This window comes from Grampus griseus (genome assembly GCF_964374135.1).
Source record: "Grampus griseus genome assembly, chromosome: 9".
Lineage (NCBI taxonomy): Eukaryota > Metazoa > Chordata > Mammalia > Artiodactyla > Delphinidae > Grampus > Grampus griseus.
The window spans coordinates 30,963,438-30,985,500 of NC_139003.1; positions in this window are offsets into that span (position 1 = coordinate 30,963,438).

A 22,063-nucleotide genomic window follows, 5' to 3' on the forward strand; every position below is an offset into this window, starting at 1 on the left:
TATTCTCTCTCCTTTTCCTGCTCTCCAAATTTTCCTGAAACATGAGAGTATATGTGTTTATTAGCACAATACAGCATCTTACAAAGGAGGAAGAAAAGATACATCCTTTAAATTGTGTATAATTTGCTATAAAAATTAACGTTTAATGAATAATTAATTTCTGGCCACAGCTGAATTATATTATTTACCAAAAAATAAGCTTTATTCTGTATGCATCCTTTCAAAATGCTTAGTTAAACAGAATACGTCAAATGCATTATATTTTACATCCAGTGGGAAAGGAACCTCACATTTGTCATTTATATCATCAGTAATCAAAATGGATTTAATTTTCAAAGCCAATTGTGGAAAAATGTGTGTGGCATTGGAACTTGACAGTGGAGAAATATCTTAGCTACAGAATTACACGAGTTGTCCTACGCGGGATGTATTTCCAGCTAATGTTTGTAGAGCCAGAGCATCCCTCTCAAAAGAAGTAGACAAAATGCTGCAATTTATTTTTCTGGAAAATGATCCTTAACATAACAACTGTCAATAATCTATTTATATTGGAACCATTGTTATGCTCTTAAAAACAAAAGAAACACTGAAAGATGAGATGTCATTAGGCTAAAGAGGCATCACCACGGCACAACTACACTTTAGTTCTTCTTCTAACAAAAGTTTCTTGAATGCCCACAGTATGTCAGGCCCTGTTTTATGTTGTGGAGATATAAACATGAGAAAAGAAAACATAAAGTGGATGCAGGGTGGAGAACTATATGCTTAGTAACTGGTAAGACTGCTGAGGTGCTATCTGAACGGAGATTTATTTGAAGTAAGTGATATAGGGAGCCATTGGACACTTGTAGGGGTGTGTTCCAGACAGAGAGAATAGCCAATGCAAAAACGCTGAGGTAGAGGTGTGCTTGTTATGTTTGAGGAATAGTAAGGGAGCTAGTAGCATTAGAGCACCATGAAGCCATGGAATATTTTGAGAAGAGCTGTGAAATAATATGAATTACATTGTAACAAGATTATTATCGTTTTTGTCTTTATAAGAGATTGTATGGGCTAAAGGCAGAAGGGAGAGAAACAAGAGATTTTTGTAATAGTCTCCTATCTAGCACAAAATGGTGACTTGGATTAGTGTGTTAGGTGAGAAGTGGTTAAATTCAGTTGTTCACCGAAGGTAAAGTCAACAGGTTTTGCTAATACATTAGATGGACATTGTGAGAAAAAGAGAGGAGGCAAGGTTTGGCCTGAGAAAGTGGAAGATGAGTTGCCAATTATTGAGATGAGGAAGATAGGAGAGGAGAAGATTTGGGGAGGAAAACCTGGAAACTGGCTTTGGACATAATATATTTGTGATGTAGTATTAGATCTAATCAAGATGTTGAGTAGGCAGTTGCATATACAATTCTAGATTTCAGGGAAAATAGTGGTTCTACCTGGAGATATGCATTTTGTAGCTATCAACATGTAGATGGTATTTAAATTATGAGACTGAATGATATCACCTAGTAAATTGGCATAAATAGGGAAAACATCTAAAACTTGAACCCTGGGATCATTCTGACATTTAGAGATTAGGAAAGTGAGGTGGCAATAGGCAATAAAGTGGAAAGAAAACTACAGAGAGAGTTTTATTCTCTGGGCTGCCTGGTACAGTTGGGCAAGTCGAGTCTAGTTAAAGGATGCCTACGTAGAGGGCAAGTGGCAAGTAGAGGCTAAAACCTAACATATGTGCTACCTGCCAAGCCATAAGCTCTTGATCAGGGGTGCATCTGCCTTAGGAAAGGGTGTGTTAGTAATTCAAACATAATTGTCTTATAAGCTAGCAGAAGACCTAGCTGTCACTAAAGTTAAGTGAAGAAAGTATATCAAGACAGAGAGATTTACCACCACTGTCACATGTTGTGTATTGTTATATAAGGTGATGTTTAGCAATTGGATACATGTAGGCCAATCATGGAAGCCTGATTTGGGAAAATGAGAAAATTAAAGAAGAGGAAATGCAGAAAATTAATAATGCAAATCTTTGGGAAATTTATTTATTTATTTATTTTGGTACTTAAAGGAGATCAGAGAAAATGACTCTATGCCTGGAGGCAGATATAGAGAAGAACAGATTAAAATTATGTACACTAATGGGCAAGAAAAATATGACATAAAGTAAAAAGATAGGAGGACAATTACTGTCCTTTAGCGCTCAAGAGGGGGTGGGTCCTGTACAAAATTGGAGCAGGGTCAGCTTTAGAAACAAAGTTGAACATGACATTTATAGCATAAGGAAGGCTGAACTTATGGCTTCAGTTGCCGAGAGGATAGTGGATATCATTTTGAGAGCCTGTGGAAATTATCTTCTGAATGCTTTTCTCAAAGAAGTAGAAAGCATGAGTCATAAGCCTAGTGATAGGTTTTAGGATTTTATAGAGTTTTGATTAGAGGGTAAAAGTTGTAAAAATATTTTCCTAGGGAAGTGAATGCAGTAGGTGTATTTATGAACCTATATAAAGTTACTGGCTGTAAATATAAAATGGTACCTATGCATGGTTTATATCCTCTCCAAAGATATATTCATCTGCCTTGATTCAGATAGAGTAGGATTGGAATTTAGACAGGTGAATATAATAGGGGGTGTCTGCAGCAGAGTGAGTATAATGATGGACCATTGTATTTAAGCAGCTGTGTGAAGGAAAAAGTGGGTATGCGTTGGAGGAGGGACAATGAAAAGATTGAAGGTCTCAGTGGAGTCAATGGCTTTTTGGAGTTGAGGTATTAGAAGGAGTAACAGTTGAAATTTAGTTGGTAGTAGACAGAGACCTGAATGTTAGGAATTGAGATTGCCTTAGGGGTGCAGTTCTCAGAAATTTTAATTCTGGGTTCATTGACTTTGAAGTCGCTGTGGAATACACATGTGGACAGCAGAGGCAAGCAATCTGGCAGGAGATAGAGACTTGTGTCAATGTTTAGATGGGCAATGGAGCTATGGGAATAAATGATACTGAGATCACATTAAGGAACACAACTTCAAGGAACACCCTCATCTTGAGATTTCTTTAGCAGAACACTGGTTGTACCTAAAATGTGTATTTGGGATTTATGAAGAAACTAGTACAGAGTTATGAAAGCCAAGTTTTGCCAAATGCTTCTACATGAAAAATGAGGAAAGAAAATTGTCCATTAGGTTAAGATACAAGGAGGTTTTGGGGAGACAGTGAAGTAGTTGGGGAAAAAATTACTTTGGAGTAGTTTGGGAAGTTAAAGGGAGGTAGAAAATAAGAGACAGTGAATACAAAGAACTCAAAAAATTTGGTTGTTAAAGGATGGAGATAAATGGCAAGGGAATTGGCATGAGTTGGGGCAGGGATTTTCTCTGCAGATTAAAAAAGTTGAACATTTAAAATACTGAAATGATATAATAGGTAAGAGAGGATCAGAAAAAGAAGGGAGCTAATAAGGAGAGAAAAGTCCACAAGAATCACATAGCTAACATTCCACATGGCTGAGAGGAATTTGAGTGCAGTCCTCTTGAATCTGTGCTCTCAACCACATGACCTCAGGCAGTAGAGACTATTAAAGCATTTAATGCAGAGAATTCACATGTTACCTTAAAAATATCAATTGAGTAAATGAGAATTTAAAATCAAATGAGAAACTTTCAGAGAAACTTAAAAACAACAATTTGTTTTCTGGTTGTTAAATTAATTAACCAAATGCACACCAACAAATACTAACAGGCATGGACATTGCTCAAGGTAATATACTTTTGTTTTATGTCTTCACAAGCAATAATTTGTATTTATTACTAAGGGGAAAAAATCATAAATCATAGATCCTGGAGCTTTTGTCAGAATGATATGTGTATTATCCCTGTCTTCCTAAATCTTACACAAGTTTTATTCTAGCATGCACAGCTGCTAAATCATTATTCTCTGCATGAGTAATTGTTGCAGATGTTCATAATGTGATTAATGGGGAACAGCTATATTTATCACGGTTTCAGTGAGGCCACTACACAGGTACAATTACTCTTAAGACAAAGGGCACTGTGTTGTGATACTAGAATATGGGGCTTCTGGTTGACTGCCATTGTTTAATACTAGAGATTAGCAGCGTTCTTTCCTAATCCTGCTCTCTCCCACCCACTGACATAATCCTACCCTCATTACACACATGAGAGAGATTTTATAGGAGGGATATTTTCACATTACCTGTATACATACCAAGTAATACATAAAGTTTACTGTTAATCTCAAATTCAACAGCACCAACAAATGTGATCACCAACAGGTGATTCTTTGGGGGCCTATTCCTTGACCCATTTGTTGACTAAATCCTGTTTGCTTATTACATTTATTTTTTAATTGATTAAGGAATAAACCTTTAGAAAAAGATTGAACAGGTAAATAAACTGGGTCAAGAAGGCAGCATGAAGTGTTCAACAGAGCAGATTGTTTTTTATTTTGTCAATTTGTTTAATTTGAATACAGTTCTGACTCTTACTAGTTGTGAGGTGACCAGTTATCCCAGTTTCCCTGTCACTGAGGGTTTTTCTGGGATACAGGACTTTCAGATTTAAAACTGGGACATTCCTGGGAAAATTAGGGTAAACTGATCACCCTACAGCTGGTGAGTTGCCCTAAAGCTGAGTTCTTTACCTTTGTGTACTTCTTAAATTTTCTCATGTATAAAATAAAGTTGGTAAAAGTGTCCATCACATTATCTGTCATATAGCATGTGCATAATAGGTGATAGTTCCTTTTCTATTCCTTCCTCAAATTTCAAACTATGTTATTTCCTCAAGAGTGAAGAGCAGGTATTTTTCTTCTTTGAATAATTCCTCATTGTATACAGTGTGTTGATGTATTGGCCAGAATAATACTTGGAACCAATACACCTGGTAGATGCTTGATAAAAACCTAATGAACAAATGAAATCCTAAGTTTGATTGTGAGATATCTAACAAGGGCACTGTCTTATTATTATAATAAATAAAGAAAAGGAAAATGATTTCTCACTGCTTTTTTTTCTTCACCAATGTTGTGGCTTTCTATAAGTCTGTGTTCCTAACATTTTTTCATTATCATCCTTCTAAAAAGAAAACTTAAAATAAATTTCTCCCTAATGATAAAAATTAAACGCTGGAGAGGGTGTGGAAAAAAAGGAACGCTCCTGCCCTGTTGGTGGGAATGTAAATTGATACAACCACTATGGAGAACAGTACGGCGGTTCCTTAAAAAACTAAAAATAGAACTACCATACGACCCAGCAATCCCACTACTGGGCATATATCCTGAGAAAACCATAATTCAAAAAGAGACATGTACCACAGTGTTTATTGCAGCTCTACTTACAATAGCCAGGATGTGGAAGCAACCTAAGTGTCCATCGACAGATGAATGGATAAAGAAGATGTGGCACATATATACAATGGAATATTACTCAACCATAAAAAGAAACGAAATTGAGTTATTTGTAGTGAGGTGGATGGACCTAGAGTCTGTCATGCAGAGTGAAGTAAGTCAGAAAGAGAAAAACAAATACTGTATGCTAACACAAAAATATGGAATCTAAAAAAAAAAAAAAAAAACGTTTCTGAAGAACCTGGGAGCAGGACAGGAATAAAGATGCAAACATAGAGAATGGACTTGAGGACGCGGGGAGTGGGAAGGGTAAGCTGGTACAAAGTGAGAGAGTGGCATGGACTTATATATACTACCAAATGTAAAATAGATAGCTAGTGGGAAGCAGCCGCAAAGCACAGGGAGATCAGCTCTGTGCTTTGTGACTACCTAGAGGGGTAGGATAAGGAGAGTGGGAGGGATGCAAGAGGGAGGAGATATGGGGATATATGTATATGTATAGCTGATTCACTTTGTTATAATGCAGAAACTAACACACCATTGTAAAGCAATTATACTCCAATAAAGATGTTAAAATAAATAAATAATGACTATGCAACTCTTCCAAATAAAAAAATTAAATACTAAGGAATAAGATTTTTTTTCACATAGGGTTGAGCAACAAACTATTGTATTACCTAAGTTTTTTGCTCCTTTCCACAAAAACTAGTTTTGCCCCTTGGGAACAGTATGGGTCTGGTTGAATAAAATCATATAGGTCATTTGAAACTAAATTTTATGTTTATTTAACTCCAGGGATAAATTCGTCAACTGTAGGACATTTTATTTAATTATTCTTTTTTAATGTTTATTTATTATTTATTTTATTTATTTTATTTTGGCTGCACCAGGTCTTAGTTGCAGCATGCAGGATCTTTAGTTGTGGGATCCGACTTCTTAGTTGTAGCACACAGGCTTCTTAGTTGTGGCATGCATGTGGGATCTAATTTCCTGACCAGGGATTGAACCCAGGTGCCCTGCATTGGCAGCACGGAGTCTTACTCGCTGGACCACCAGGGAAGTTCCTGTAGGACATTTTTTAAATGGTAATTCAGACACTCTCTAGAAGATTATTGATCACATACTGTATGTATCTTGCTGAATTAAGTGCCAGAGTGAGATGCAGACCCCTGTAATTTATAGTCTTGAGAGAGAGAGATGCTATGAATACACAAAGCAATCAGGGGCAAGAGAAAGTGGAAGAACTCTAGTGGTATAAACCCAGCCTTAAGGCCACAGAGTGACTCCTCTGTTATTAACTGTGTACCCTTGAGCAAGTCTATTAACCTTTTGAAACTCCTTTCCTCATCTTGACAGTGAAACTAGCAACCACTCTCCAATTTGTAGGCTATTTAAATTTAAAGCAGAAATTAAAGCAGAAATGAGACAATATAGGTGATAACACTTTGAAAACTGCCAAGCACTGTACAAGTATATGTTGTTTTATAGGCCAGAAATACAGTCTTGTTTTAGACAAAGGAAAAACAACAGGAGATGTAATTGTCAGAGCAGTGAAACTTGGGAAAGACGTAAGCTGTGATGTTCCTTGCTCTTCTAGAAGGTCCTAGAGCTGGAGAGCTGTGAGAGAAGGTGCTTGTCTCAACACCAGTCAGAAGGGCCCAGGTCCCTGGAGGAGAGCCCAGAGTAGAGCCTGAAACACTTTGTGAATAAGGTGGCCTGGAAGGAACTGGATTCATCTCTCCTCCATATGGGAGAGAGGGGGATTCTATTAAATGCATCACACTGAGAAGTATTTGAGATTATCTAAAATGACACGTAATAAACAAAGAAGAAATAATTTAGTCCAACTATGTTTTGATGGAACACAGTATAAAAAACACAGTTGTGTTTCATAGTGTTAGTTAGGAAGCTGGGGAAAGAGAAGTGAATTCAGCCTGTATGTTGCTGACATAAAGGTTTATAGCAGAAGCAGCAGCTGCTTCAGTCTGTGGGGATCCCTCTAGGGCACAGGATTTTAGCTGGGATCCCAGTGAGTATTTCCAACGCAACAATTTAGTCATTTAATCCAAACCTGATCCTGAGAGCCTGGCCCATTGCCTTTGATCAAGCAACCATTACTTGGTAGCCACCACTTGACTTTGTTGCCTGTTGGGCACCTTCCTGTGTTGTTTACTTTCTGTGGCATGGGCTTGGTTTGCTGGCATACGAACTGCTCAACATAATCTCTGGATAAGATGTCCTTGCCTCAAATGAGGATATCTATAAATTTGGCTGACAGCATTTTTAGTTTAGAGATCAAGAATCTATGAAAGAGGAGGAGACAGGTAATTGTCATCACTGGGTAGCAAATGAGCACTTTTAGACAAAGCTAACAGTTCCTTTGGCACCATGTAAAGGTACTAAGAAAAGCTGGCTAGGTAGTAACGCAAGTCACTGCACCTGAGTAGTTAAAAATTTAATAGCTTGTGAAATACTCCATATTTCTTTTTTTTCCAGAAATATTAGTTTGTTAGTCCATAGCCTTTGCTTGCTTGTAACTACATATATTTTTACGAAAGAAAAGAGAAAATAGTGTTTATTGATGGATGAAAACACTTAAGTCTTACAAAGCCAAGGTTAAAAGGAGGAGAAATGAAAGAGAGAAAACACTTTGAGCGTGATAAACATAATCCTTCCTAAAAGTTTTGAGAGGTGAAGTAGCATAGAGGTTAAAAGCAAGACTCTGGAACTAGACTCTTTAAATTTGAATCCCAGCTCTGCAACTTAGTAGCTTAGTAAACTTGTTCAATTACTCAACCTCTGCCACCTCCTTTTCTTCACCTATAAAATGGAAGTAATAATAATACCTAAATCATTGTCATAGGTTGTTGTGAAGAGTGTATCTATTTAATAGGATTGTTAGGATTAAATCGGCTGATATACATAAAGCTCTTAGAAGAGCACATGGTACAGAGTGAGTATTGATTATTTCTAATATTAATGAATTGTCACTTTTAGGTGGATAAATTTTCTGATATTCTTAGTATGTCAAATATGGTCAATAAATACCATCTTAAAGATAAGCAAGAATATTCCCCTAACAATATCCTGGGAATTCTTTTCTTCTGTTAAAATGTTATATGGCATTGTGTTTAGGTATAAGGGCCGTGCTTCTTACTTGGATTGCCATATTTTCTGAAAGATTGAGTTGTTACCAGTAGTATTACCATAATTTTTGTAAGTTTAATTTTTAAGACACACTAGCACCTGTTTGAATTGGTAGATGTTCATACCATTCACACCTTTTGTTGAACATGTTAATATCACCCTGTATTAGTCATCATTCTCCAAAGGGCTGTGGGTGTGGGGCTGTGTGTGTGTGTGTGTAGCGAGCGAGAGAGAGAGAGAGAGAGAGAGAGAGAGAGAGATTTATTTTTAAGGCAGTTGTTCACATGGTTGTAGAGGTTGGCAAGTGCAAGTGCAAAATCTGCAAGGTAGGCCAGCCAACCGGAGACCCAGGGAAGCATTGCAGTTTTGAGTATGGAGGCAATCTTCTGGCAGAATTCCCTCTTGCTTACAGGAGGTCTGTCTTTTCCTTAAGACCTTCCACTGATTGGATGAGGCTAACCCACATTATGGAGAGCAGTTTACTTTATTCACAGTCTACTGATTTAAATGTTAATCCAATCCAAAAAAATCCCTTCACAAAACAACTGTGAAGTTTGACCAAATACTTGAGTAGCCAAATTTGATACATAAAATTAGCTGTCACACTCCTAGTACCTCGTATGGAAGTATATTATTGTGAAATATATAAGATATGTAACTTTTGATCTTATTTGAAAAATATAATTTATACATGTAAACTAATTAGAAAAAAATATTTAATGATATAAATAAAGTGCTGAAATGTATTTGAGCCACAATAAGAATTAATAGAAGACACTTCTATTTCTACCTTACTATTTTGGGGAAACTGCCTTTTAGAAAAAGAAGATACTGCTTCTTGCTTAAATATGTAAAACACTCCATTACTGAAAAGGCGTTTATTTTTTTTAGTAGTAAAATTTAATTTCAACCCCTGTAACAGAAAGAATGTTTAATGAATGAGTTCTTGTGAAATCAAAATAAAATGAACTAATAAACAAGGTAAACCATACTGTCAGAATAATGCTGGTAGGAAACATTCTTGGTGTTCTGTCCTGAATTGCACAGTTAGTGTGAAGTTAAAAACAAGTCTATTCCTCTTCAACACTCAGGGGAAGACAGACAGATATCAGATAAAATACTACCCCTGGGAATTTATGGTTTAAATACATACCAACTTACCTACATACCTATCTACCTACATATATACATAAAAGCACTATTTTCATCTTTGTGCTTCAGTCATCAAGGTTCACATTTTAGTATGGACAAGTAATGAAAAGCACATACCTAATGAATTAAAATTATATTAAAATTTTAATTAGCAATAAAAACCCTTACATAAAGAAAAAAATGAAGACAACCAAAATGTTGATCAAGACAGGAATGGCTAAATATGCTAGTGTATTAATAATGAGGATTATTACTGACAGAAGTTAAAAAATAGTGAGATAGACTAACACAAGATTTCTCCAAGTTATATGATGTAATGAAAGAAGCAAGTTACAAATATACGTTAACATACAATTTATATTAAATTAGCATCACATAAAGCAGTACTATAGAGCAGGGTTCAGCAACCATGGCCAACAGGCCCAATCCAGTCTGCTGCCTTTCTTTTTTTTTCTGGTAAAGTTATTTTGTAACATGCTATGCCTATTCATTTACACATTGTCTATGGCATTTTTCATACTGCAATGGCAAAGTCGAATAGTTGTGACAGAGACTCCATGCACTGCAAATGATGCTGCAATCAACACCCTTATGTATCTCTCAGTACATATGTATGAATCTTTCTCTGCAATAGATGTCAGGCTCTAGAAGTGATCCAGCTCCATAGTATGGTTTAAATAAATATTGACTAAATGAATTATTAGTCCCTAACACTGATTTATCTTAATATGCCTTTAAAATGAGTCAAAATCTAACCAAGCGTGGTGTTTGGAGAGAGAGACAGGGTATACTTCTTCCTAGGCATTTAAACCTGCTCTATTATTATTTAATCATTTAAATCTTCACATTGGAAAAAAACCTAGAAATTATATATTTTTTAAATCTTTATGGAAAAATAAAGGAGCATGTACATCAAAATATAGCATTTTTAATACTGAGATATTATAGTGTAGTGTATTGGACCAGTAATAAGCTCTGAAGCCACAGCTTTAGATTCAGATCCTGGCCTCAACATTTACTAGCTAAGTAGCATGGTCAAGTTTAATTAAACTTTCAGTTTTTCAGTTTCATTATCTGTAAAATAGGAATAATAATGGTATTCACCACAGCATTGTCATGAGAATTAAAAGAGATAATACATGTACTGTACTTAGAGCCTGGCCTACAGCACACGCTGAATAATATTACTGTGATAGTGATGGTCTTAAGCATCAGTTGTTCTTTCGAAATGAAAAGAGAAAATTGAAAAAATTTTCTGATGGCAAAAAAGTTGATAACTTATTTGTAAAATTGAACTTTAATCATTCATATGGAATATAAACAATTTCACTATTTTAATTGATATAAAAGAAAGGAATTCTTTACGATTACCTCCCAACACAAGCTATCAGAGCTATCTAAGGACATATTCTATTTTAGGAAAGAAAAAAGCAAAACAATTAACATTCAAAGGAGCCAAATGATTCTCCTTTTTCTTCTAAGCTTGTCCACAAAATCAGCTGAGAATGTGACATACAGTGGTCATTACTGATTCATGGGATCTTTGCGTAAGGCTTAGAAATATTAAAAGTGAAAGGGAAATGATTTTGATCATATAGAAAAAGTGCTGTTCAACATCATAATTTTATCAATATAATACTCATTATAGAAAGAATAGTATATTTCATGAATCATTCTAAAGTTTTCAAACTTAAAATTGAGTTTGTAATTGTAAATTGAATCATCTAACACTTTCCACTGACTAAATTTATTCCAAGTCTTGGTTGTGACTTATATTTATGACTTGACAAATATCTCAGACAAAAACACTTGGACACAGTGTACCTACTCATAACTGTGCTTACCTTGTATTTCATCCAGAAGTTTTTACAGATGGACACAATTATACTCTGTCTCACTACTTTGTTGCTCCTATAGTTGGACCATTTATCTTCTTCCTGCTTTATTTTTTTTTAATTTATTTTTACTTTTAACTATCACAACATTGTTAATCAACTATATCCCAATATAAAATAAAAAGTTTTTAAAACAAAAAGTTTGTCTGCATCGACTGAGGAAAAGTTAGGTTTTCTAAAATAGTTCCACATAATCTTTATTTTTTATTTTTATTTTTTTTGAAAGAGATCCTTTCTTTATAGCAGCAATGCTAAGATTCTAAATAGCCACCTGCCTGCGGTCAGTGTCCTGCCCCTTTGAAGTCCTTCAGCCTCCTTCCAGGCCCTTTGATCTCACTCCCCCTTTCCTCTCCTGCGCGGCCAGCTGCTTGTTCTAGATGTTTCTCCCGCGGCATCTCTTTTTTTTTTTTTTAAAGAAGATGTTGGGGGTAGGAGTTTATTAATTAATTTATTTATTTTTGCTGTGTTGGGTCTTCGTTTCTGTGCGTGGGCTTTCCCTAGTTGCGGCGAGCGGGGGCCACTCTTCATCGCAGTGCGCGGGCCTCTCACTATCACGGCCTCTCTTGTTGCAGAGCACAGGCTCCACACGCGCAGGCTCAGTAGTTGTGGCTCATGGGCCCAGTTGTTCCACGGCATGTGGGATCCTCCCAGACCAGGGCTCGAACCTGTGTCCCCTGCATTGGCAGGCGGATTCTCAACCACTGCACCACCAGGGAACCCCCCACATAATCTTTATTATAGTAGGACTTATTTTCTCTATTAGAGCTGGGTTTAATATTTAAAATGTGCATTGTCAAGATTAAATTTGTATTAAAAAGTACTTATTTTGAACTGAAATGGTCATCTCATTACATTAATGTCCATGTAGTTGAACAACAGTGTTTTGAGACATTGTGGTTCTGACTAGAGAATCTGCATCTAAACAAATAATTTAAAATTCATTTTCTCTGAATGGATGTGAACTTCTAGCACAGTGTGAGTGGGACATACTATGTATGGGAAACATGTGTTTTAAAAATAGACATGAGTTTTTAAATTCCCATATTAGCATTTAGAAACGAGTGTTCTATTTTAAATTGCACAAGTCTATGGGCTGTTAGAGAAGGAAAGAAGAAGAGTAAAAGTTTACATAACAATTAATAGGGTTGGAATTTGACCTTGATTTGAAATAATCAGAATACAAAAATTGTATAGTATTAGAAAAATTAAACATTATGTTGTAAAAAATTAACCATATCCAAAGAGAGTTCCACTCTTGACCCTTGGCTTCTAGAAGGTGATTGCTAAGCCCGTGGCATGTTATGCCTAATGAGAATGTCTTTGTTTACCTGGGGTCTTTGGGCCAGGTCAGTTAGTCTAACAATGTGTTTTAGAGTAATGGCTAGAGCCTGAGGTCAGCCATGTGGATGGCCAATCAAGTTTAGGAGACCAAGCCCCAATAAAACTCTGGACTTGAAGGTTCTGGTGTACTTGACTGGTTGGCAGTAATCCATATGTATTATCATACAGCATCTATGGGAAATTAGCATTGTCCATGACCCCAGTGGGAAAAGATAAGTGAAGCTCCACGTTTGGACCTTCCCTGTACTTGCTCCATATATCTCTTTCACTGGCTTATTTTAGTCTGTAACCTTTCACTGTAATAACCACGAGTGCAACAGCTTTCAGTGACCTCTGTGAGTCCTCTAGCAAATTCTCAAACCTGAGGGTAGTCTTGGGGACACCTGGACTTGCAGTTGGTGTCAGAGTGAGGGTGGTCTTGGGGAATGTTCTCTAACTGTATAGATTTTTTTTCTGATTTTCTGCCTTTTTATTACTGCTTAAAAATCTTCAGGGAGGTAGTGAAGTTCAAAACATAATTTGCTTTTCTATTTCCAGTATGATACACATTGCAGATATAGATATTTATTGAGTCTGTTATCTTGGTAAGTTCTATTTCGTATGCCTCAATATACAACAAAGCATAATGAATATTAACGGTTTTTTGTTGTGTTTCTCTTTCACAAAAGAAATGTAAAATTAGGGCTTCCCTGGTGGTGCAGTGGTTGAGAGTCCGCCTGCCGATGCAGGGGACACGGGTTCGTGCCCCGGTCCGGGAAGATCCCACATGCCGTGGAGTGGCTGGGCCTATGAGCCATGGCCACTGAGCCTGCTCATCTGGAGCCTGTGTTCCGCAACAGGAGAGGCCACAACAGTGAGAGGCCCGCGTATTGCAAAAAAAAAAAAAGAAAGAAAAAAAGAAATGTAAAATTAAAGGCTTGGTTTGAATTACCTGAATTGGACTTATAAAATTTCAGCAGTAAGTAAGTATGAAGACCTTTATTTTTCATAATTGTTTTAGTTTTCTTTCTTTTTTTTCTATTTCTTTGTTTATTTTATTTTTTTAATTAATTAATTTATTTATTTATGGCTGTGTTGGGTCTTCGTTGCTGCACGCGGACTTTCTCTAGTTGCGGCAAGTGGGGGCTACCCTTCGTTGCGGTGCATGGGCTTCTCATTGTGGTGGCTTCTCTTGTTGTGGAACATGGGCTCTAGACACGTGGACTTCAGTAGTTGCAGCATGCAGACTCAGTTGTTGTGGCTTGCAGGCTCAGTAGTTGTGACACACAGGCTTAGTTGTTCTGCAGCATGTGGGATCTTCCTGGACCAGGGATCGAACCCGTGTCCCCTGCATTGGCAGGCGGATTCTTAACCACTGTGCCACCAGGGAAGCCCTATTTTAGTTTTCTTGATTGTTAATTTATCAGAATATCCTTTTCTACATGTTTCTTGCAAGAACAAAATTTATTTAGCCTTCTGTATTGACTGTTTTCATATTAGTGGGTACTTAGACACAAAATCCCATTGTTTTCTTCCTATAGACCAGATTTTCCTTTCATAGTCACATAACATGACTTAAAAATAAAAGTTCTTCATTGTGAAAAGGATCAACTTCATGCTTAGTAGATTTTATTCCCTCACATTAGGCTTTTGGCAACTAAAACAAACCCTTCATTGATTTTACATCATTTTCTCCCAGACAAAAACACAATAAGCAAATAACAATGCAAGTAGCCTTAAAAGTTAGTTTTCTAAAAAGAATTGTCAGTAATAAAACAAGTAAATTCATTTCTTTTGAACCAGCCCATTGCTATACTCACATAGTTTTCTTGTTTAATTAAAAAATTTGATAATTTAAAAATTATTTTTATGTATTAACAATTATAAAGTTTTTGATACTGTGCTTCTCTGAATTTAGTATCTTAAATATAGCAGCCATTTATGTTTTAATTGTGTGTGTATGTATGTGTGCGCAAGTTTCCTGTGGCTGATACTACAAATTACCACAAATTTGGTGGCTTAAAAATACAGAAGTTTATTGTCTCACCAGTCTGTAGGCCAGGATCTGAAATGACACACTCCCTCCAGAGGTTCTAGGGGAGAATCCATTCCTTGCCTCTTCCAGCTTCTGGTGGCTATATCACTCTCTTTGCCTCCATGGCTACATTACCTTCTTTTCTTTGTGTATGTAGAATCTCCCTTTGCCTCACTCATAAAAAACACGTGTGATTGCATTTAGGGCTCACCTAGAAAATCCAGGGAATTTTACCTACCTCAAGGTCCTTAAATTCATCGTATCTGTAAAGGTCCCTTTTTTCCATATAAGGTAACATTCACAGGTTCCAAGAATTAGGACATGCCTGGGTTTTTTTTGTTTGGGTTTTTTTTTTTTTTTTTGCATTTTCAGCCTACCACAGTGTACAAGGCTACCTTATAATTTTGTGTGATCTTTGGAATCCCAAATCTATGTTAAAGTAACAGTATTACCTGTTGTCTCTGTGTCTGTTAGGTTGATAGATTTCTCTCAAATCATGGTTCTACTTTGTGCTTATTCTATTATTATGTTTTCTATATGATCAGGAATATTTCAAGTATATATTAGGTAAATAAAATATAAATTTTAAGACTTTTATGGAGAATCAGAAATCTGTCGAGCAAGAGAGAGAGAGATCGATCTCCATTATTCAAGGAATTAAAAAAAAGACTTTTCTAACATTTCCCTAAAAGTCCTAAGAAACATTTAGAAAAAATAATGGCTTTTCATCATAAGAAATGACCTGAATTTTACCAAATATTCTTTTTATCTCAACGAGTTTTCTTCTCTCCATCCCTAGATTCACTTTTTTAATATTTTAAAAATATTAAAATTAATTTTTGATACTTTACCTTTCCAAAATTAAATGATTAAATCTAACACCCCCATGGTATAATTTCAGTTTTGTGATAATGCATGATTTTAAAAGCATTAATAGAACATATACATTAATTTATTCTTATATTCCCACCTACAGAACTACCTCTACTAGTCATATATAAAAGTTCATTTCACATAAGAGAAAGGAAGTTTATTTTCTGTCACTAAGGACTGGGTATTTCATTGTTTTGAGGTAATACCTTCATGGTTGAAAAGATATGCATTCTTTCTTGTAGAACCAATGAAGTATGAGGCTAGAAGAAAAGGGTGAGAACTATGAATAAAAGTGCAATGAAAAATGAGAGCAATTAAGAAAAAGATTATATGGACTGTCAATTTACATCTCTGTAAAGCAGACCAAAATGCTGGCCATGTTTTATAACATGAAGATAGTCTAACCATTTATAAATCTATAATGGTAACTGTCGTGAACAGATGTGTGGGAAAATACCTCCGTAAGTGGGCTGATTTAGTTGTTGCTATATAGTAGAATAGCCTCAGAGGGTGGCTGTGCCCCTTAGTGTTCAGCTGAAATACTAAGCAGAAAAAGTGAGATTGCTGTCCCTCTTTGTCAACTGCCAAATATATTTAAAAAAATTTATGTGACTAGTTATGAGGGAAAATGCTTACTTACTCTGGTGGCCATTTAGAAGGACTTGCCTAGGAAAACCTAACTTAATGTCTAGATGCTTCTGTCCATCAGATCTTTTTCTTATGCAAAAATGTATCAGGCTAGAGTAGAATTGTTTAAAATAATTCAAAATTAAAGTGAAGCATTAGAAGCAATATCTAAATGAAATTACAATGGAAAAAGAAGGAACAAAGAAACAACTGGAAAAATTGGGGGGGAGGAGTCATTTATATTCTTCTGCTCCTATATTGTCCTCCAAAATCCTTGCCCTAAGAGATGAGTTTAGTAAAATTATCTACAAAGAATTTCCAGTTCGAGTATCATAAATGATTATGAGTTCTAAGAAATCTTCCCATTCCATAACAGCTATATCTCAGATCAAATACAATTTTTGGAGTCCTGTTCATTTTTAAAAGGTAAGAGAGAACTCAACAAATACTCCTATTATAGCAAACAATGGAAATAATTGAAAACCAACCAAATGAGAAAAGCAAATTATTCAGAGCTTGCTCTAGCAAAGGAATCTGCCTCCATTACTTATGTTTTTGTAGAGACTCAAAGGCAAGCAGAGGAGTGGGAAAGCTTTATAAGTAGGAAAAATGGATGGGATTAGTCATGGCCTGATTGAAGGCTGTTGGCATAGAGGAGGCTTTAGGCAAGCTAACTAGAAGTGGGGTATCCTATGTGATTGATTAGGAGTGCATATTTGTCGTTCTTTGGCTGGTCCTAATATGGAAGCACAGACAAAAATTAGAGAAGTGTCAAGTTATTAGTCAATTCCTAGCCATTTGGGGCCAATTGTTACAGAAGTTATTGTTTACCTTCCTAGTTTGTTACTAGAAATATCAATTTGGCTTCCTGCAAGTCTAATCTGTGACATCCTGGCTTCCTGCACTGGAGGGGTTGGTTTTCTGTGTGGGTTGGTTTCCTGTGCAGTTTGGTACAGGTTATCGGTCAAAGTTCTAATTTTATATATGGTCTGGCCATTATTTATACATTCAGTCTCTCAAAACAAATAAAATAAACCATGGCTAGGCCCACAGTGAACCAAGGCTGTGCTTGAAGGCCAGGAGATGGGCTTTGGTGGTCCCCTAGGCTTCAGCAACTGGGAGGTTAGGCCACAGAAGTAGGAACCTAGAGCATCAGGGCACTTGCCCAAACCAGTTGATAGCTAAAAAGATGGGGGTTGCCCTAGGGTTGGATTCCTCTTGCATATTCTGAATTTTGGAGGAAAAGAAAGGTGAGGAAGCTGGATATTTAATTCCTTCTCTGAACCTAAACCCTCAAGGATACTGAAATGGTCCTAGGTTGGGAATACTCACAAACTACTAGCAGAACAGAAAAAAAATCTCTTATTCAAAGTTATTCCTGCAAGACTCCCATAAAATACAATAAGAGTGAGAAATAAGCTCACCAAAACAAACTATCAAAAATACTACAAGGCAAACCACAACGACAAGAGTTAATAGAATCAAAAGCAACAAGTTAATCCCCCAGGTACTACAGAAATTTTGAAGATCAGATTAAAAATGTAGAATATGCAATTCTTTTAAATACAGGATTCACTGAAACAAAGAATTGTCAAGGAACTATCAAAATAAACAGGCAGAAAAGTGACTTACTTCCTGAAATGAAAAGCATAAAGTGAATAAGAAACTCACTAGACAGATTAATCCCCAGATTAAACATAGTTGAAAGGAGAATTAGTGAACAGAAAAATATATGAAAAGAGGGTATTAAGAGACATGGAGGATAGAGTGAGAATGCTAGAATGCGTGTCAAGAGACTCTAAAGAGAAGAACATAGAGCTAATGGATCAGTTTCTAAAAATGATGGCAAGAATGATTCCATATACACTAGAAGTATAACATGTATCAGATAAATAAGAGAAATGTATACTGTAATGATACTTTTCTTTCTTTTTTTTTAAATTCACCAATTTTAATATCTTTTTAAAATTTATTTATTTAGTTTATTTAGTTTATTTTTGACTGCAATGGGTTTTCATTGCTGCACACGGGCTTTCTCTAGTTGCGGCGAGCAGGGGCTACTCTTCGTTGCAGTGCTCAGGCTTCTCATTGCGGTGTCTTCTCTTGTTGTGGAGCATGGGCTCTAGGTGCACGGGCTTCAGCAGTTGTGGCACATGGGCTTGGTAGTTGTGGCTTGCGGGCTCTAGAGTGCAGGCTCAGTAGTTGTGGTGCACGGGCTTAGTTGCTCCGCAGCATGTAGGATCTTCCCGGACCAGGGATTGAACCCGTGTCGCCTGCATTGGCAGGCAGATTCTTAACCACTGCGCCACCAGGGAAGCCCTACTTTTCTTTCTAAAGACTATATATATATATATATATATATATATATATATATCTTGAAGGGAACTAGAGGGAAAAAATGTACTTAAGTATTAGTATTTTATTTCTAGCACTCATGTTCATCCTTGAGTTAAGAAGATCTAGTAAACTCTAGGGGACTCTTTCTAAATACATTTATCTACTTGTGATGGAAAAATCAACAGGAACTAGCACAACATTTTTTATTTATTTACATAATATATCTTCTACAGGGAACTCTTTGTCTTAGCACTCTTGGCAGCTCCAGTGCACTCTCAAAGAGCATCCTAGGGTTTCACTGATCCACACCTAATGGTACCTGAAAAAATCTTTTCTTCCTACCTTGTCTCAGAAACCCTGAAAGTCTGCAGGTTCTCCCAGCTCTAAAAGCAGTGATGTTTACCAAAATCAGCATTTTGCTTTGCTGAGGCATAGACAACATCTGACAGTAAAGAGGGTAACAAGACAGACAAGGGATTAATTTCCAAAATATACAAACAGCTCATATAGCTCAATATCAAAAAACAAACAACCCAGGAGGGGAACAGAGGGAAGTTGGAAACTTTGTTTCATGTGCAAATGAGAATGGATTAACCTTAGCCCCAGTAACTCTTTAACTGAAGCATGCGTCAGAAATACCTGAGGACTTCTTAAAATTAAAGCACAGATTCTTGGGCCTCAACTTTTGACTGCCTAATTCAGTAGGTGGAGGATGGACCCCCAAATTTGTACTTTTAACAAATTCCCAGGGAACATTGATGCTGCTGGTCAAGAAACACGTGTTGAGAAACTTTTCCTTAGCCCTACCCTACAATTTAATTTTGATGTTGACTGAGAGAATGGTTGCAGCTAGACTCTCCAAAAGTGTATACATTATGTGATAACTAGATTCTCTCCTTGACCAAACTCTACTCAGGCACCCCTGAACTCTTTTTCAAGTAGGATTCAACTTTTGGACTTCCATGTTCCTCTCTGCCTTGTTCAGTTTTAACAAGAATCCTGCTAAGTCGGTTTAGCCAGAATTTCCCATCCTCCATATCAGATCATCCTGGGTATCTAGCTAATCAGGTTCTTATCCTCCACCATCCTGCAGGTGATGTCTGAGCACCTTGGCCTGCCTTCAGCGAGACTCTTATAATGTCAGTTTAGTTAGAATCCCCCTTCCTTTGATGTTTCCTCTTAGTAATTTTGCTTCTACTGACCCACAACCTGTCCCTGGCTATAAATTTCCACTTTTCCTTGTTGTTTCCAGGGTTGACCCCAATCTCTCTGGCCACTGCAAGACTCCATTGTACTTATCCCTATCACTATCACAGTAGTCTTCCCTTAAAGAAATCTTCCTTACTATCTTTAACAATTGTCATTGGATGATTTTTTTTTTCTTTAACAGTTTGAATATTATTATTTTTAACAGTGACCAAAGTCCGTTCTTCTATTTTTTTTTTTTTTTTTTTTTTTTTTTTTTTTTTTTTGCGGTATGCGGGCCTCTCACTGCTGTGGCCTCTCCCGTTGCGGAGCACAGGCTCCGGATGCGCAGGCTCAGCGACCATGGCTCACGGGCCCAGCCGCTCTGTGGCATGTAGGATCTTCCCGGACCGGAGCTCGAACCCGTGTCCCCTGCATCGGCAGGCGGACTCTCAACCACTGCGCCACCAGGGAAGCCCTCTCTATTTTTAAAGATAAATCTGTTTACTTGATCTACTCCCAGGACATATACTCTTGGAAATATGTAATTGATGGTACTCTTCACATAAATCACTTGCCAAGAGGCTAGATTTTAATCTGTGGTAAGTACCACACTTCTTAAACAGTTTTCAAAATAACAGCTTTATTCAGCTCTCTAACAGGTTTCAAAAGTTGGCTTCAACATGATTGCTTTGTTTCCTGAGGAATCCCAGCTGGAAATCATGATAAAGAGAAGAATCAGAAATGTTTGCTTAGATTGCTCAGACTTTCCTTTTCTCAGAATCCAGCTTCTTGCATTTTCTACCATGACATGCTAGTTTCCTATAATAACTTCTTCCTCTAGAGTAGTGGTTTTCACCCAGGGCAATTTTGCCCATCAGGAGACATTTGACCGAGTGTGAAGACATTTTGCTTTTCACACTTGGGAAGGTGTCACTGGAATCTAGAGGTTAGAGGCCAAGCATGCTGCTAAACATACTACAAGGCACAGAAAGGCCTCCCACAACAAAGAATTATCCACTTCAGTATGTTAATAGTGTCGATCTTGAAAAACCTTGCTCTAGAGAAGGGGCGGCAAACTATGGCCCATGGGCCAAATTCGGCTCCACAACCTGTTTTTGTAAGTAACTGTTCATTGGAACACAGTCGTAATCATTTGTTTACATGTTGTCTATGTCTGCTTTTGAGCAACAGTGCCAGAGTTGAGAAGTTGTGACAGAGACATATAGCTCACAAGCCTAAAATATTTATTATCTTGTCCTTTACAGAGAAAAGTTTGATGACTGAAGGTGATCTCTGAACCAACATTATCATCATCATCACATCCTCACCATCACCATCAGTTGGGAACTTGTTAGAAATGTTGATTCTAGAGACCAATCCTATATTGACTTATTGGAATTTTTGGCTATGAGACCCAACAATCTATATTTTAACAGATCCTCCAAGTGGTTCTCATATATATCCCAGATTCCCAAATATACATACATGGCATCTGAGAGACTAACATGTTGCAGTTAATCAACTACTCTAGTAAATGGAGAATTCTGAGTTTCCAAAGCATAAGCACACCACAAAATATCATCGTATCTGTTAAGATGAAAACTCACTAACTTTGGCTTAAATCCTTGAGAACATTCATGATGTGCTTTAGGCTTTAAATTGCATTTTAGAGGTAGATGACCCAGCATTGGTTATCAGTGTCATCAAGGATCCAGGCTCATTTGGCCCTTCCCCCTTTTCTATCCCCAGTATGATGGCTGACTCTCCATCTCAATCTGATGCCAATATGGCTGCTACAGCTTTAAGAATCATGCCTTCCTCACATGACAGCAACATCTAAAATAAGGAGAAAAGAGTTACTGGAAAGAAAGCTTTTTCTCCTATACCTCTCTTGTCATGGAACAGAAGTTCTCAGCAGATGTCCCATTATGTCTTATTGACCGAAACCAAGTTCTATGCCTACTCTTAGAGCAATAATTGACAAAATGTGATGAGAAATCCATGAATGTCTTAAATTATGATTTATCCCTTTAGACCAGGCACATTACTACCGTAACGAAATCAGAGAAATGGCTACTGGGCAGCAAGCAACCAGTAGTGTCTGATGCAACCATGAACACTAATAAGCTATTAAAAGTAAT